The sequence below is a fragment of the Pezoporus occidentalis genome, unplaced genomic scaffold (assembly GCF_034315485.1).
Source record: "Pezoporus occidentalis ecotype Australia unplaced genomic scaffold, CSIRO_AGI_Poc_V1 ctg19, whole genome shotgun sequence".
Classification (NCBI taxonomy): domain Eukaryota; kingdom Metazoa; phylum Chordata; class Aves; order Psittaciformes; family Psittacidae; genus Pezoporus; species Pezoporus occidentalis.
In genome coordinates this window covers 10,205,492-10,222,340 of record NW_026913748.1, presented here as the reverse complement: position 1 = coordinate 10,222,340, position 16,849 = coordinate 10,205,492, and the positions used below count along the sequence as shown (strand labels likewise).

General features: G+C 37.4%; 1 long non-coding RNA gene across 3 annotated transcripts in view; it reads right to left on the bottom strand.

Annotated features, from left to right (window-relative positions):
- Positions 1–1,122: 1,122 nt before the first annotated feature.
- Positions 1,123–16,849, bottom strand: part of LOC134162646 (uncharacterized) — a 48,538-nt gene continuing 32,811 nt past the window's right edge. Inside the window, exons 4-5 of one of the 3 annotated variants that reach the window (XR_009964389.1) lie at positions 8,527–8,632; positions 1,123–1,703 (exon numbers count right to left, since the gene is read on the bottom strand). This is a non-coding gene — a long non-coding RNA (uncharacterized LOC134162646). Of the gene's footprint in view, positions 1,704–8,497; positions 8,633–16,849 lie in introns of those variants that run through there. The other 2 variants (XR_009964390.1, XR_009964388.1) reach the window with 2 other exon arrangements.

Below are 16,849 nucleotides of genomic sequence, written 5' to 3'. Positions count from 1 at the left end.
GCACAGTATATAAACTGGGGGCAGTTACCCAGAAGGGCTAGGTCACTGCTCGGTCCGGCTGGGTATCGATGGGTTGTATTGTATTCTCTTCCCTTGTTATTTCCCTTATCATTATTATTGGTGGTAGCAGTAGTGATTTGTGTTATACCTTAGTTACTGGACTGTTCTTATCTCAACCCGTGGGAGTTGCATTCTTTCGATTCTCCTCTCCGGCCCTCGGGGAGCGGGGGGAGGGGGGAGCAAGTCGGGGAGTGAGGGAGTGGGCCGAGTGGGTTACTGACTGCACTTAAACCATGACAAGCCCACATAACACAACTTATATTTAGAAAAGAGAACCACAGGCTAATTTCAAAATGTTTCTTTACATTATTTATACTATCATCCATCATATGAAGCAATTGTTGTTATTCTCCCACTATGAAAATCTATAAATTCGTTTCTCCCTGATTTGGTTACTACCTATAAGCATAACTCATGTTAAATGTTGTTGTTCTGTTTTCTGTTGACCAGATTTTCAGAGCTACAAACAATAGCTCGATTTAGTATTACCTGTACTAGTAAGCACCAATTACTATACAAATAGTGTGGTCAAAGAGGGACTTGCTATTAACACATTTATGTCATCCATATTAATGTAGTAGGTCATGCTTTCCTAGTATGTGATGGTATTGCACAACTGTGTAACCATAACTGTCAACTACAGGTAACGTTAATCTTCGTGAGCACATCCATTGTGAGCAAAGTGTTGGACCGGTTTGTGTAACAGGCTGGTGGCGTATACCTCAAACATGTTAGAGACAACTGTATACGTTTTAACTTCAGAAGACCAGCTCACTACAGATACAGCAATGAGAAGCATCAGTATGTGTTTTTAACTGTAACACTTGTAATTTTTGAATTATTTATAATTTGACTGAAGTATAGGATCAGTGTTAGTGAGGGACCCTGTACAATGAAGCTGACTATAACACAAAAGTTAAAACAGAATAAAGCAAAATCCAAAACTGCTTATTACAAACAACCTTACCATAACAGGATCACAGACCACTGCATATTGCTTTCCAGTCTTTATTTCTTATTAAGTTAATTCTACTTCTACATATTATTTAAAGAGAAGCTTACTGAAAACACAAATGGGGAAACAGTTTCTCAATTTGCCTAGGACCAAAACCAGAGTAGTAGTTCATTAACCTGCTTTGAATTGTGCAGACAAAACAGTCTTGAACAATTTACTTTAGGGACAATCCAAAATTAATTTTAGATAGTGTATACATGTATTAGGGAAAACCTCAAATCCACAGACAACCTACAAATTGACAGTGCTTCACGAAAATCCATTAATGTATGTTTGGACCGAGAACCAATAAAGATAATCTGAGCATTATCTATATTACATAGAATTTCATAATTATATTTATACTTCAATACTACCAGGTACTGCAAGCTTCTCCCCATCCACTCCCAAATTAGGAATCTAGGCAGTTCATCAAGAAGGATGGAACTTAAACAAGCAAACCAACCAACCAAACAAAAAACCCTACACACCAAACAAACAACAAATGACCCCCATAAAACCACACCGCACACTCACAACCCCCAACCCACACCCAATGTTTGGGTTTTTTTCCTGGCATTAAGGACAGATTATATTTTCATTCACTGCAGCACCACGAGGAGGATCCAAATTCCTTTCCTGTAGTAAGCTTAAAAAACGACAAAGATAAGGAAGTTAAATAAGGTCAGAATTATTGTTATGATGTATTTAATAAGAACACTAGAAATCAAGGCAACTTCCATCCTTATATATAGACATGTTTACATAAAAACAGGTATGCAGATAATTCTATGTGATAATATGAACAAAACAGTGATACAAAAGGTGAGCTATATGATGATACTGTATCTGTGTTAATAAGGAAGTCTTGTACCCATAGCTATGAAAATAAATAAAGAATATGCATTTAGTTACAGTGACAAAGTGTGATCTGATACTTTTCATGGTATAAAAAGTTTGACCTTATTCTTAACATCTTTGGATAAGTCATCATTCTCTTCTGTCTCTTTCAGGATATTGTTACACTATACATGAAAATTTTTCTCAGCTCTCTGCTCTTCTGACCAAGAAGCCTTTCTTCCCACCCCAAAAAATTATGAATTAAAAAGTCCTTATCACTCAGTTGAGCTATTTCTACAGTAAAATACTTAACAGCTTTTATCAGAACCATGTTTCAACTTAATCAAAAAGAGAAATTAGCAGACTGAAGTTGAAGTGGGTCTGATGCGTGAACAAAGAAAGAGCGTATTAGGAATGAAATAGGAAAATATTTCTGGATGCCATGTAGTTTTTATCAGCATTTCTTTAACCATATTTTCATTGCATTGAAAAAAAAAATAAGTTCCTAATTCCTAAGGAATCTACAGCACAAACTTGTGCATCTATGTCAGAAGTTTTTTTATCATGAACCACTACAGCCTCTTGCCTAGGAGCTATCTGTAGTTACACAATAGGGAAATATAAAAATGCCTTCCTCAAACTTTGTTGTGAATTACAGCATCTATCCATTGAATAATGGTATTAATTATTGAAGAACAGCAGGGCAAGATCTACTTATTTACTGAGGATCTTAGAAACTTAGGGGAGAAAGAAGTCGGCCAAATCTAGATGTAGCATAAACTCAGAGTATTTGTTTACCATGTTCCCTATACATGCTCTAGCTGAATACTCAATTGAGATTATAACTTTGGTTAAATCAATGGAAACAGATTACAGTATGGACAATTTTCTCCCAAATCACAAATAACAGAATTCAGCTCCTCTTAAATTGACTATAAACAGAAAAAGCTGTAACCAAAATAAACCACTGTCTAAACTCAAGTAAGCATCCCCCCAGGAGCCTGTTTGTCTGATGTTTAACAACATCAATTTAGTTAGATGGTATCAGTGGCACATGCCCCTGGGGCAAAAGCACTAAATGTTGCCTTATGCTGTTGAATCGTTTCACACGCTCCTGTTATTCACAATAAAGCACATTAGGAAACATCTTGTTTAATTTAGTTTATTGCAATGATGAATATTGCTCAATTGCTTTTCTTGTTTGACAGTGGAAAATTAACAATCTATACATCACTAATTGTTTACCATGGTGTCATGTACTTCATACCTTTTTTCTTTGAAACATGGGAATGCAACACATAACAGAAACAGTTTTTTCCAAAATATTTGGATATCTGAGATATAATCAGTCTATACTTCAACTACTTACTGTTGAAAACTATTTTCCACCCTTGCCTCTATAACACTGTGTTCGTAAAGTGTTGTATCGTGTTCGTAAAGTATCAATTTTATATGAAATACAGGTTTTGGACTAGCTGATGTGGTAAAATTACATAAATTGTAGAAAGACTGCCTCATCAAGAATATCTTTAAACCACAGTGAAGTATTTTGAAGATACAATATCCAGTTTTCTAAAACTGATGCTTACATTTGACAGAACTGTGTATCTAGACACTCAAACTGGCAGGGGGCAACTACATTTTAGTGTAAAGTGAAACTGAGTATTAGTACCCCACCATGAAGAGCTGGCTTCTGCTGCTCAAAGGCTCCCACTGCTAAGGTTGCTCAGTTCTTTTAGAATAAAACTAGCTGGTATGCTCCATAATGCAACACTGATTACTAAACTTATGCTGAGCTAATCTGTATTTAGAAAAAATTTAATCCTATACTAAAAATTGAAAGTCCTTAACAGAGCTCAAGGGAGGAAGATCTCACAGACTTCAAAGCAAAACTATTTGCTCTTCAAATGTCCAGTCTATGAACAAACATAGTCCACTGGAAATAAAGAAATCTTTTGGAGTACTTTAAAGACCTCCAGCATGGAGGAGCAAGCATACCCATTAGACTGCAAAACTGGTATTTAGCCTGGTAACAGGCAGGCTCCCACATGGGACCAGCAAAGAACTTCAAAGGTACTAAGTCGATGGAGCAGGATTCACCAGCTCCTCTCTCTGACTCAACCATTAGAAAAACTGAACAAGGTTGAACTTATCAAATACTCCTGTGCCTTTCAGTCTCAAATTCACAAGAGTTTTTAACATAAATTAGAAACTTCGGGTTGTTCACAGCATAATATGGCTCTGAACATTAGTAATAAGATGAACTGATTGGGAGTTAGGGGTTTTGAACAGAAATTAGTTACCAGGTGTGGTTTTTTTTTCTTTGTAAAGATGTAAATGTCAAATAAAAATCCCATTATATCTAAATAATGAAGGGAAAAAAGGCACAAATTCTGTACTGTGATAAACTGATATAATTACATAGTTGAATAAAACTGCAATCAAAGGAGGAACTGGATAAAAATAGGGTCCATATTCCCTCTGCCATACTCTAAGCAAATTAAATCAGTGTTTAACTTCTACTGGGTCTTGTTACATTCCAGCGGACTTCAAAACAGTCACGGTATAGATCTGAGAAACTATCTGTGGTGGGCCAGCAGGGAAACAAATGTCAAACTCAAATGGCAAACAAAACTTTCAACAAAGACTTCATTTCCCTGAACAACACACTTTTAGTCAGCTTTCTTGTTTTAACCAGAAGTTCATTCATCTCAGTGATGAGCAATGCTGAAAATAACATTAGAAAATGTGAAATGTTTACCTTTTATATACTTAATATATTACCTTGAATTTCAAAAATACAGCGAAAAATATAGTCTAAAATTGCACAAGAAGTTTAATTCTAATCAACTAAGTTTTGGAGCTTTTAGAGTGCGGAATATTTCAGCCCACACATTTTAAACATAATGGTAGGAAATGGTATCAGTGAGGACAGAAGACAGCTATTAGACAGGAATTAGCAACTTACAGTAATACAATTAAAATTGTTTTTCCTCTGCACATCAGGGTCTTGGCCATAAGCCTGAATTCTAAGAATAATCAAGCATGCTGCTGGCTTTTTTACAAATATACATGCACAACATTTATGAAATAATTTTTAACATTTACTGACCTGCTTGCATAAAGCAAAGATGTCAAATAACTATGTCTTTATATGAAGAAGACAACTTAGCATGGTGCTTGGGTACTACATCAAAATCAAAAGTCTTGTAGCACTACCATCTTTGCAGCAAGAGCAAGAGCATTTCTTATAGAGAAATAACACCTTTTCTTTAAAAGTAGTAGAAATTTTTATTTGCCTTATGAATGACAGGCAGTCGAACTTAGCTGTAAAAAAAGACGTGCAAAAGAAACCTAAGCAACCTCAAATTAAACTATTAGTAACACAAGAGTTTAAACTTTTAAACTAAACTTCAGAGTGTCCCATAAACTTTAACCAATTTCCAATGAGAAACGTGAAGGGTATATTTTTAGCAACATCAGTTTATATGAATAAAATACTAGCTTGAAGAAATTACTACTCATGTATTATATTTTAAGGCTGGAAAGCACCTAAAGATCATCCAGTTCAACCCCCCCTACTATGGGCAGGGATGCCTCATACTAGACCATGTTGCCCAAGGCTCTGTCCAACCTGGCCTTGAACACTGCCACGTTTCTTGGGCAACGTGTTACAGCGCCTCGGCACCCTCACAGTAAAGAGCTTCTTCCTTATACCTAACCTGAACTTCCCCTGTTTAAGTTTTAACCCATTTCTTCTTGTCTTGTCTCTATACTCCCTGATGAAGAGTCCCTCTCTGGCATTCTTGCAGGTCCCCTTCACATATTGGAAAACTGCTATTAGGTCTCCAGGCAGCCTTCTCTTCTCCAGGCTGAGCAGCCCCAACTTAGCTTGTATTCATACAGGTGCTCCAGCCCACTTATCATGAACATGGCCCTCCTCTGGACTTGCTCCAAAAGTTCCATGTCCTTCTATATAGAATTTGGCATTCCCATTACTATAACTCCTCATTGTTCATGCATTTTTTTTTTAAGTTGCAGCCTATTGCTAATTGCTACTGCTAATGTATGAAAGCATCCCCTCAGTTTACAGATGGAGATCCCACTCATAGGAATTTCCAAATTTCAGGCTATACATTGCTAAAGCAACCTTCATTTTACAGGCCTAAAATTTCCTTGTGAAGTTCAAAATAAGAATGTCAAGAACTTATTTTGCTGTTTGTTACTGCTGCTCAGTGACCAAGTAAATGTTTTATTCTGTAACTATACATGCATTAGTGATATCACTCAGCAGTGATGCTAACAGGAACTAGGAAGCCACTGGGCAGTTCCAGAGTATTGCTTTTTTTTTTTTTTTCTTCGATCTGACCTTCCCCAGCAAAAAGCTTTCCTATTTGCATGGAGAAATGTTTTCAGGATATGCAGGCCATACAGTAATGTCATTTCAATTGTATGGATTTACATGGCCTCATATGCTATTTCTTTTGACTGTCACAGGCAAAAATCAAAATGTGTAAACTTAATGTAACTTTTTTTATGAATACTTAAAACATAATTGCATCTTCTTTATGGGTCTTCTGCTAGCTTAGTGTCATTAAAATTCATTTTTATGAATGTGCAGTGCAAAGAAAAAGCTGCTAACATGTCACAATAAACCAACTGCCTGAAACCCTGCAGAAAAAGAAAAAGAGGTAACATTTGCCTTGTACCTTCTAGTTTACGAGAGAAGATATCTAGAAGCAGCTGTAAAATGGTCATAAAATAAAATTGGAATTTATATCAAAATCACTCTTAATACCTTCGGGCTTTTCTATCTCTGCATAGTTTACTCTGAGAGATTTAGTGGTAGAATTTTATGTTGGTGGGCTGAAAGTTATAGTGGAATTGTCAGTAATACTACCTGGTTTTAGTGTGTCTGCCTATATATCAGTCTATTTATTTTTAAATAGCAAGATAGTAACCAAGATATTGACAACAGCTGAACAGTCATAGAGCTGTTAACCATCGTTAATGAAAATGCTGTTGAATGCAAGCATTTTTAGGGGTTTGGGTTTATTTTGTTTTTTGTTGTGTGGTAGAATACTTGTACACCACCCTTCCTAACCAGGTTCCCCACAGACACTGTTCTGACTTCTACTTACAACTTCTGTTGAGAGATTTCTTTAAAAAATAAACCAAACCAAGCAGTAAAAAAAGCAGCATGAGAAAATGCAATATTCACATACATGCTGAATGAATTATGAAAGCAGTTTTCACTAAGGCATTTGAAAAAAATGTTGACCTTAAGTCCTCTTCTGACATAAAGATGTGTATGTGTACATGTATGTAATAAGTGCAAGAAGCATGTTTATCAAAATTGCAGGCGTTTCATTAAAAAAAAAAAAATAACAAAGCAAAAACCAAAAAAACCCCACACACAGAGAAAAAAAAAAAAAAACAACAAAAAAACCCCACAGAAAATGTATTGTAAATGCTAGCATCTCACTCCGGGTCCTGTCTCATGAGTAATAACATGACCTAGTAATTTCCACCCAGGGAAGAAAAGCAAAACTAAACGAAACCAAACCACCATTCACATAAAATGTAAGGTTTGTTTGGCATCAAAACCATGAGATTTTTACTTCCACACTCATGATGCTTCCCAGTGCTTGGTGAAGTTTTACAACAAACATTTGCACAGCTTTACCACCTTGTCAGCTGAGTCTCAAGTCTAACCTCAATACTTATTAAGCTCAGCTTTTATCTTTTCTCCACAAGCTTGTAAAAATGTATCATTACAGAACTCAAACAATGAAGATTCCTGTTCCCAAATGGCCTAGAATTCCAAGGCAAAAATCTGTATTGGTAACTTTTAGGTAAGGGGATTCCCAGGAATAAGAGAAATACGAACTTATACAACCAAAGTACAGTCTGAAATTATTTCTTATTTGGAAAACAAAAAGTGCAGATGTTGAATGTATTTCCATTTCTTTGATTACTACTTTGTACAGTGCTGTTGTCCTGGGTTCAGCAGTAGCAGTCATTTTTCTCCTCCTTGGTAGCTGGTGTAGTGCAGTGTTTTGACTTTCAGCTCAGGAACAGAGCTGATAACAAGGATGTTTTGGTTTGGCCAAGGACTTTGTGAGCCTCATGCTCTGCCAGGGAGGAGGGGAAGCCAGGAGGAAGCAGAGACAGGACACCTGACCCAAACTGACCAAAGAGGTATTCCATACCACAGCACGTCATGCCCAGGATGCAACTGGGAGTTAGCCGGAAGGGCTGGGAGATGGCAGGGTTGGAGGAGGTATCGGTCGGTGCTTGGTCAGGCGTGGGGGGCGAGTTATCGGTCGGCTGGTGCTGAGGTGTTGTATTCTCTTCCCTTGTTATTTCCTTTATCATTGTTATTATTGGTAGTAGCAGTAGTGATTTGTGTTATACCTTAGTTACTAAACTGTTCTTATCTCAACCCGTGGTAGTTGCATTCTTTTCGATTCTCCTCTCTGTCCCTCCGAGAGCAGGGGCAGGGAAAGAAAAGGGGGGAAAGTGAGCGAACGAATTACCTGACTGGGTTTAAACCACGACAGCTGTATAAAACAGATTAGTAGAGAAAACTGAAATGAAGTAAACAACAAAAGAAAATAAAGAACAATTACCCACAGTTGTTTACAGTATGATTACACAGGGAACTGTCAGGCATCTTCTTTTGATTAGAGCAGAAGAATCTTATTTCAATTTCATGAAAATTAGAAAGACAGAATTCTGCAAGGCATAAAAACAGATGATGAGCTACAAAGTCTCAACAAGTTACCTGATCTGGAGCAGTCCTACTGCTACTTGCTTCCCTGAGAACACAGCCCACTCCAGCATGAACTAGAACACCTTAGCCTAAACCACTGATGACCATCACCTGATAGTAATGGTTAACAATGACAGACATACACCACTGCTAGGTTGAGCTCACATCCATAATGCTACAAATCTGAGGACTGCCTGCTGCTGACTAATGAAATATAAACTCTGCAGTTTTCTGGACGTAACTGCTTCCAAGAACAATGCCAAAACTTGATCGTAATACTTTCTCCTTGTTTCCAGCCTCCCCTTTACACCTGTATCTATGGACTCTGTTTTAAGATACACTGCAATGGATCTTTTATAAACAGGTCATGATAGGTCATGACATATTTGTTGCACACAAAAAAAGTCATGAAAATTTTAAGCTTTTATAAAGAAGTACTGATATCCTTTCTTTCTGGGGAAGAAAGAAAGAAAGATGTGGAAGAGGGCACCACAACAGCAGCTGGAAGCAGGGATGCTAACATCTGGTGCTGTAAGATCTCTTAGCACAGAGAATAACTAGAGCTTGAGGTAGCCAACTTTATGCATAGTACTTGGAAAAGAAGCTTAAATTATCTTGTGTCACACATAGCAATATAAAATTTCATAGTCTTTTAGATTTGGTAGACCTGCAGCAATATCTACAGCAACAGGTCTTGCTACTGTAGAGAAGATTTAGGAAGCCCAAAGATACAGTAATTAGGCTGATATGAGACTATATCAGGGAAAGCCATAATCAAACTTTTTATTACACTGGGCTTTGCTTTGGGGTCCTTAAACACTGTCTGAACTGATGACAGAGCTGCAGGCAGTTTAAGATATAAAGCAAGAACAAAACCTGCAGAGCTTTCTTTTCAAGAGATTAATTTCTACTGGGAGTAGAAATGCTGGGTTTGAGTTATCCTAATCCTCTTGAGCCACTACTTGCCTTTAATGAAGTGTGGAGAAAGCCAGGCAGTGCTTAAGAAACAACAGAAGAGACTCTGTAAAACAGTTCCAAGCCCACAGAGGATGACACATTTCTTGTTAGAGTAAACAGGTTTAAAATGTCTAAAAAAATTAATCAAATCTAAATGGGATTTACATTTCCCATGACCAAAAAGTCTGATGGCTTTTGCTTACCTACAGGGTGACCAGGCCTAACTTTAACCAGAATTTGATGCAGCCTAATAACCTATTTGATTGTCTTGGTTGGGACCAAAGCCAGCTACATAATATATTCCTAGGGAAGTATATTTTGTACCAGTTGACTGTTACCACCCATGTATTATACCATCTGGAAGCAGGCTGGTAGCTTATAAAAAAACTCAATAAAAAGAAGAAAAGCTGCTAAGTGGTCTCAGTATGTGCACTAAACTATAAGAGGTTTCCTTAAAAACCTCTTGTTTGCTTTACTACAAGCTGAGACTATAGGAAAATATGTTGCAGGATGGGGCAAAAGTAGTAATTTACTGTAAGAAGTTTTTTGTTTTTTCAGAGCAAGTAGATTCCATACAGTTAAAGCAGAATCATGCTGGAGAGAAGCAGGATGCCAACTGTTTTCAGGCTAAATCAGCAAAGAAAACTTAGGCATCATACTCCAATACCCAATAGCAAGGTTCTCTATTATCCACTGAAGTCCTAAGCTGAGTCTGCAGTGGCCAGTGTCTCAGAGACATGCAGAAAATCAGGGACCTTAAAAAGAGGATTCACAGAAGTATGTGGGTCTGGCTATCTGATATTCAGTGAGGAGGCCCAACATCAACTTTTGGTAATTAACTAATTCCACATCCAAGTCCACACTAACAGAGAACTATGCATTTCCTCTGAAGAGTTACAGTTGTGACTCCTCTCCAGAGGTGGGAAGCTTTCCTCCCTCCTCCCACTCAACCAGAGGAGTGAGAAAAAGGAAGTCATGTTTAAGCTGAGTTGTACCTTGTTCTGCGAGAAATCAAGGGGACCACTCAAAGAAAACAATGCTACTAAATGTAAGAAGGCATGACAAAGACCAGCCATAAACCTAAAAATCTTCTTCGGATTTGTTGTTATAAAATAAGTTCATCTGCAAGTAATTTAATTTAGTTATTTGAGAAAAGCACAGAAATGCTCTGCACAGCATTAGGTGTCTAAGGCCTATCACAAAAGCAATCAGATCACTCTGGAGACCAGCTGTGCATCAAGCAGATTGCTTTTATCTAAGTGATAAAAACCTTGTAGACTGTGAACAATACGGGGCATAAAACATAACATTTTTAATGAACAACATAAAAGATGAAAAGAAAGAGCACAAGAAATGGCAATTCAGTCAGAAGATGGGGAAAAGGAGTCTCCCTAACATGACATTTTATAGCAAGTGGGTTTTGCAGGAAGCAGATTTTAGAGGGGCAAACAGTATTTTTCTCCTCTAATTAATCCAGTTGAGGTACCTTGCAAATCAATCAGGAATGTTCCAGCATCAGATGACTGAACCTAAAGAACCAGCATTAATGTATTCTGGACCCATTTCAGAATGAAGATAAGTCACTGAAACTCCATTAATTTCAATGAAGATGCAATATTGGCCCTTTTACTGTAATCTTCTACATCAACATGAAAGAAAAAGCATAAACCATTAAGCATATAACTGCCTTTTTATTTTATTTCTTTTATGAGGCTCCAAGTAGGACATTAAGATCAGATTATATCTTTTGTGAGCCATCTAACAGGCCTTTAACAATGGAAGGGTGCCCAATAAATAAAATAATTATTATTACTACTACTTATAGTTGGCCAGCCAGCACCAACTGATAAAATTTTAACATTTGGAAAGTCAAGAACTACTTCAGCATTCTGTATATCAAACTGTCCTCTTCAAGTGCTAGCATTGTTTTCTTCAGCCCAACCCAAACACAACTAAAACTTTATTTCACCATGTAAATTTCTTTCTACTTCCTAGAGCAGAGCAACCATGTTTTTCTGCACCTGCACTTACACCACAGCAGGGGACTCCAGAATGGGATACGTTCCTGTGAAATCTGACTCTTGGGCACAGAACATTAAGCCAGGACGTCCAGGTAGGTTGCTGTGTGATGTGTTTCCATTGGTTAGTTAGGTACAGGTGAAAAGCAACCAGCATCTACAGGAGAGCAAGTTTTCCAGCTTTTTAACCAGATGTTGATCATTGCCATTGACATCAACAAACACAAAAATCTGCTATAGTGCAGAGCTAAATAAAGGAGGACCTGCGTGTGAGAAAAGATACAGACAGACACTGGAAAACATGAAGTAAAAGGAACAGGAAGGATAAACTTTTGAGCCATACATGTTAATCATCTTGATGCCTAGCATGTCTGTGGCTGCCAAAGAGTAGGAAGGAGATACAAGAGTACCTCTAGTGTCCCAGAACACATCCATTATTAATATATTTGGTTTCTATGACCCTAATGTTGCCTGCAGTAGTTGGGACTATATGCCCATCTATGGCTTCAGAAAACACCGAATCTAGAACGCTGCCCAGAATGTTTTGGATGACAACAAGCCCAGAGACTAGTGGAGATACAGCTTCACAGACCTTCATGAGTTAGCGGTCTTAGCAGACCTACCAGCACTGAACTATTATGCCATAAAGTATTAAGAATCACACATGGATAGATTCCAGCATCTGATGCAGTACAAAAACATCTGTGCTGCTTCTCCACAGCTTTTCAGTTTTAAATACAGATTCCATGTCCCAAACCAAAATCTACCATTGACAACCTATTCTGGCTGATTTCAAGGTCTCAAAAACCCTGCAAATGTATGTCAAAAAACAGTCAAAGCACAGCGGTGTCAGTTTCCTGGTGGCAGGCTCCAAGTATTAGAGAGCAGCTGAAATACACTTCTTGTTCACACCACAAGATTGTAGACTCAGAGATAAACATAGCAATGCTTTCTTATGTAGTTATGGTCTTGTGCTTCCTGTATCTGTCCAGTATTAAGTTTCCCATTGTTTTTTTCTTGTCCTGCAATCTTGATAGCCACAAGCTCCTACAATATGCTGGTGTAGGAGGATCACTATGGACAGTAAAAGGCAGTAGGTTTCTCTCTTCTTTACGTACAACTTCTATTATAGATCTGAGAATGTGGTAAGCAAAGCAAGGAAAAGCTATAAGGGACTAGGTGGTGACTGTTGCAAAGGCTTTTGACTAAGCGTGATGCCTGACAACTCCAGTGATGATCAGTATCAGAAAAAAGAAAAAAAAAAAAAAAGCAAGCCATTCTGAAGCCACCCTAAAAGCAGCCAGTGATGGGTGAAACAGAGACTCCCTTTGGAAAGGTCTATCACACAAGGTGTGGCTAAAGAACAGAACAGCAGCATATAAGTACAAATTAACAAAACCTAAATTATCTACAGTTCAGTAGTCTAGAAGTCTAGAAAAGAGGCCTTATTTGTGATGGGGGCAGACACCAACACACACAACAAACGACACCAACCAAAAGCCATCACAAAACCCAACCAACAAACCAAACCACACACACAAAAAACCACACCACCACACTCACCCCATTAGGTAAAGCAGTAACAATCAGACTTCTGTGACAGAGAAGGAAAACAATTCCCCCAACAAACTACATTGTACTACATAGATTCCCACTGTTCAAAGACAGCCTCATAAAATACCGTAGCTAAACACAGTAACCACATAATCAGATAACAGTATTGCTAATACAGCATATCTGACAATAATCCTTACAATAGCTATATATCAGCAGGCATAGCATAAAGCTTTCTGCATCAAAGCTTCAGTTTAGAGACAAAAACAACTAGTTTTCCTCATGGAAAGCCATATCAACACAGTAAATGCCTCCTTCACACTGCAGAGTCAAATTGGACTTTTTGCTTACGCTGTTAAACTACAGAACTGCACCAACAATAGAGACTATCAGACGCTGACATCTTACGTAGCAGAACAACATAATAAAGTCTATCTTTGGAAGCCTATATTGAAATTACTGAGGATTTGCAAACACCTAAGGGTACAAATATAATAAAAGTCTCAGCTTGATTTAGAGTTCCATAAACTGCCATCATCTTGTGACAGCAATGTTGTGCCAGCTTTGAGAGAAAACAATGATTGCAAACTGCAGCCATGACCAAATGGTAGCTGTGAAGCTATTACCAAGGATGGGCAAGTTCTTCAAAGCAGGAGGGTAAAGCTTTGCCCAATTCATTGCAGCACGGTTACAAGACTGCGACTAAATTCTTTAGTTAAAAAAAGAGTCCAGATCCATCATCATTGCAGGTATGACTGATGAGTTCAAGGATGCAGCAGGGCAAATCAACTACTATACTGTTATCTTGCACATCCTGGGAAGACATTAAAGTCCACAACACAATATGAGGCATCTTTGAAGCTGGCCTGAATATAAGCAACCTAATTCTAATTGATAGTTCTGATGCTCTTAAAAAAAACCAACAAACAAAAAACCCCTCACAATTGAGGGAACATGGTACTGATATCCGATTGCTGTTCAGTTTGTCTGAGGAAAGACGCTTTATGCAACTTCATTATTGAAAGGTTTTTCCAAGAGTTAAATTTTATACAGCAGTGATATTTAGTCAAGACTTGGACACTGAATTGAGCCTGCCACATTTGCAATCACTGCTGAACAAAAGATAACTCAAATGTAAGGAAATCTGGTATATCACTGGAATTGTTACAACTAAAACTGTCTGGCTATTTTGCTGCTACTCATCATGGCATCAACACTGCAGTATGGATAACCTATGCAGAAGGACCTTAATATGTCCAACAGTATAAAATATTTGTAAGAAAGCATGAGAAGTTCACATCTTGCAGAGATCTGCAACTAAACAAAGCAGTAACTTCACAACAATAAGTCAGTCATGGCCTGTTTACATTGCAGGTTCAGTCTTTGCCAGTTGCCATATTTACAAAATCAGTTCTTCAAACCTGACTCAGGTACTGGATAAGCAGCTACAGAAAACAGGAGGCACAAACAATTCTGAACAGTGCAGAGTAATTGATAGTTAAATACACACTGCTAACAAATTAGCATGAATACTTAAAGTGAAGACCGCTTTACAAGGTTTCAGGCAATCTATAAGCTCCTTTTCGTACCAGCATTTTTTACCAGCTTTGCTCTTTCTAGTCACTATTCAGTAGAAATTAGCTTTCCAAAAGAAAATAATCACTCTCAAATGCTAGACTGATACTTTACAGGAGAATGATCCATTTTATCTGATAATTTGGCTTTTTCCTACTCATTAAATAAATTGTCCCTTTCAGACTTTATTGATAATAATTTCTCTCTCTTTTATAGTTTTTAATTGTGAATAATTTACAAGTAAGTGATTATGTTTATTTGACAGCCAAAATTCAAGATGCATTTTACTGGTTATTTGTTAGAAAAAGTTATCAGGCCACTGCTTTTACTCTGTTTACGGGCTGCCATTACATAGAACATGCATGCAAACTCAAGATTTAATTTCTGAAAGAGGTCTGTGTGAAAACATAAAATTTATTTCCTGTGAACATTTATCCTACTAAAATTCACTCATTCACAGGTTCATGGAAGTCAAACACTGAAAACATATGACTAAACCTAAGTTCCCCTTAACGCTTAGGTGATATTCTTTTTTTTAGCAGCAGTTGATGTGATCCCATCTTGTTTTTATTTCCCTATTTGAAAATCTATGGTTTGTACCAGCAATTTACCATCATAAAATCAGAAATCTGAAAGGTACCCCAGAGGATAATCTAATACACTGCTTGGACTAGCAATGGATCAATTAATCTCATGCAATTCTTGATTGGCATTTGTTTAACTTGTTCTTAAAGGTCTCACTTTTTTCAGGGCATAAGATCAAATGATGAGCGGTTTTTGTTGTTTATGGTTTGAGGCTTTGTAATTTCTTTTTTTTTTTAAATAAAATTCTCACAAGATCTCTTAATGCCCCATCCCTGGCAGTGTTCAAGGCCAGGTTGGATGGGGCATTGAGCAACCTGGTCTAGTGGAGGGTGTCACTGCCCATAGCAGGGGGGGTTGGAACTACATGATCCTTTAAGGTCCCTTCGAACCCAAACCATTCTGTGACTCTGATTCTATTCTAAATTCATCTTTAGTCAATATCTACTATCTTCTGTTCCATTCAGCATGCAAACTATTCTTGCTCTCTTCTCCAGCAGCTATTTGCATAGGTGAACACTGTTTTATCCTCCTTCTGCAGCCTTCTCAAAGCTAACCAGACTTCTTGAGGCCCATTCAATATTCCAATAATCTCTGATCATGTACTCTGCTGTGTCTTCAGTAAGTCCTACTTGCAGAGCAACTAAACGTGGACATAATGATCCAGCTAAAACTTCTACAATACACCACTTGCTTTTCAGTTATACTCCTATTTACATACCCCAGGATGACATTTTTTACAGAAATACGATACTGCTCATTTAGATTTGGTGCAAGACCCATTTAGACTCCCCAACAATATCCCCCCCCCAAGTTCTCTGCTCTGTGTGCCTGTATTAAACCAATTTTACAAACATGTATTTACAGAAGTGCTTTAATTTAAAACCTTCAGATAAATAATAAAAAACAAAAACAAACAAAAAAAAAACAAAACACAAAAAACTTAAAAAAAAAAATTAAGATAAAGGCCATAATACCCTTTAATTTTATTTTTGCTCTTTTTCCAACTTCTTTCTCCTTGTTTTTATTAATGAAATCTTTTAAAACCAGGTTCATCTGAAGAGATAAACTGCTAGACTCAACTCACTTCATAAATTATCGTTCCTAATGATTGTTTCCTTAAAAAAAAAGGAAAAAAAAAAAGAGCATAGGAAAACAAAGGCAAAGCTGCAAAAACTCAAACAAAACATTTGGGGAACAAAACTCAAAGAAAACATACCCGAAGAGTATAACACACTGAAAAATTAATCTCAGATTCTGCACTGCAGTTGTGGAGAAGGTAAACATACATTTTAGATATGTGATAATGAAGCAAAGACAAAGATATTCCTTGCACTCCCATACAGACCAAAAAGTACTTCTTTTGAGAAGTTTGTTTAACTTGGCACCCTGTACATAGCTAAGACTGCTCAAAAGTCTGATGCACTCCAGAAATGGATTTTCTGTCATGGAAATAGCAACTGAGCAAATACGTCACATTACATTTCATCAAGG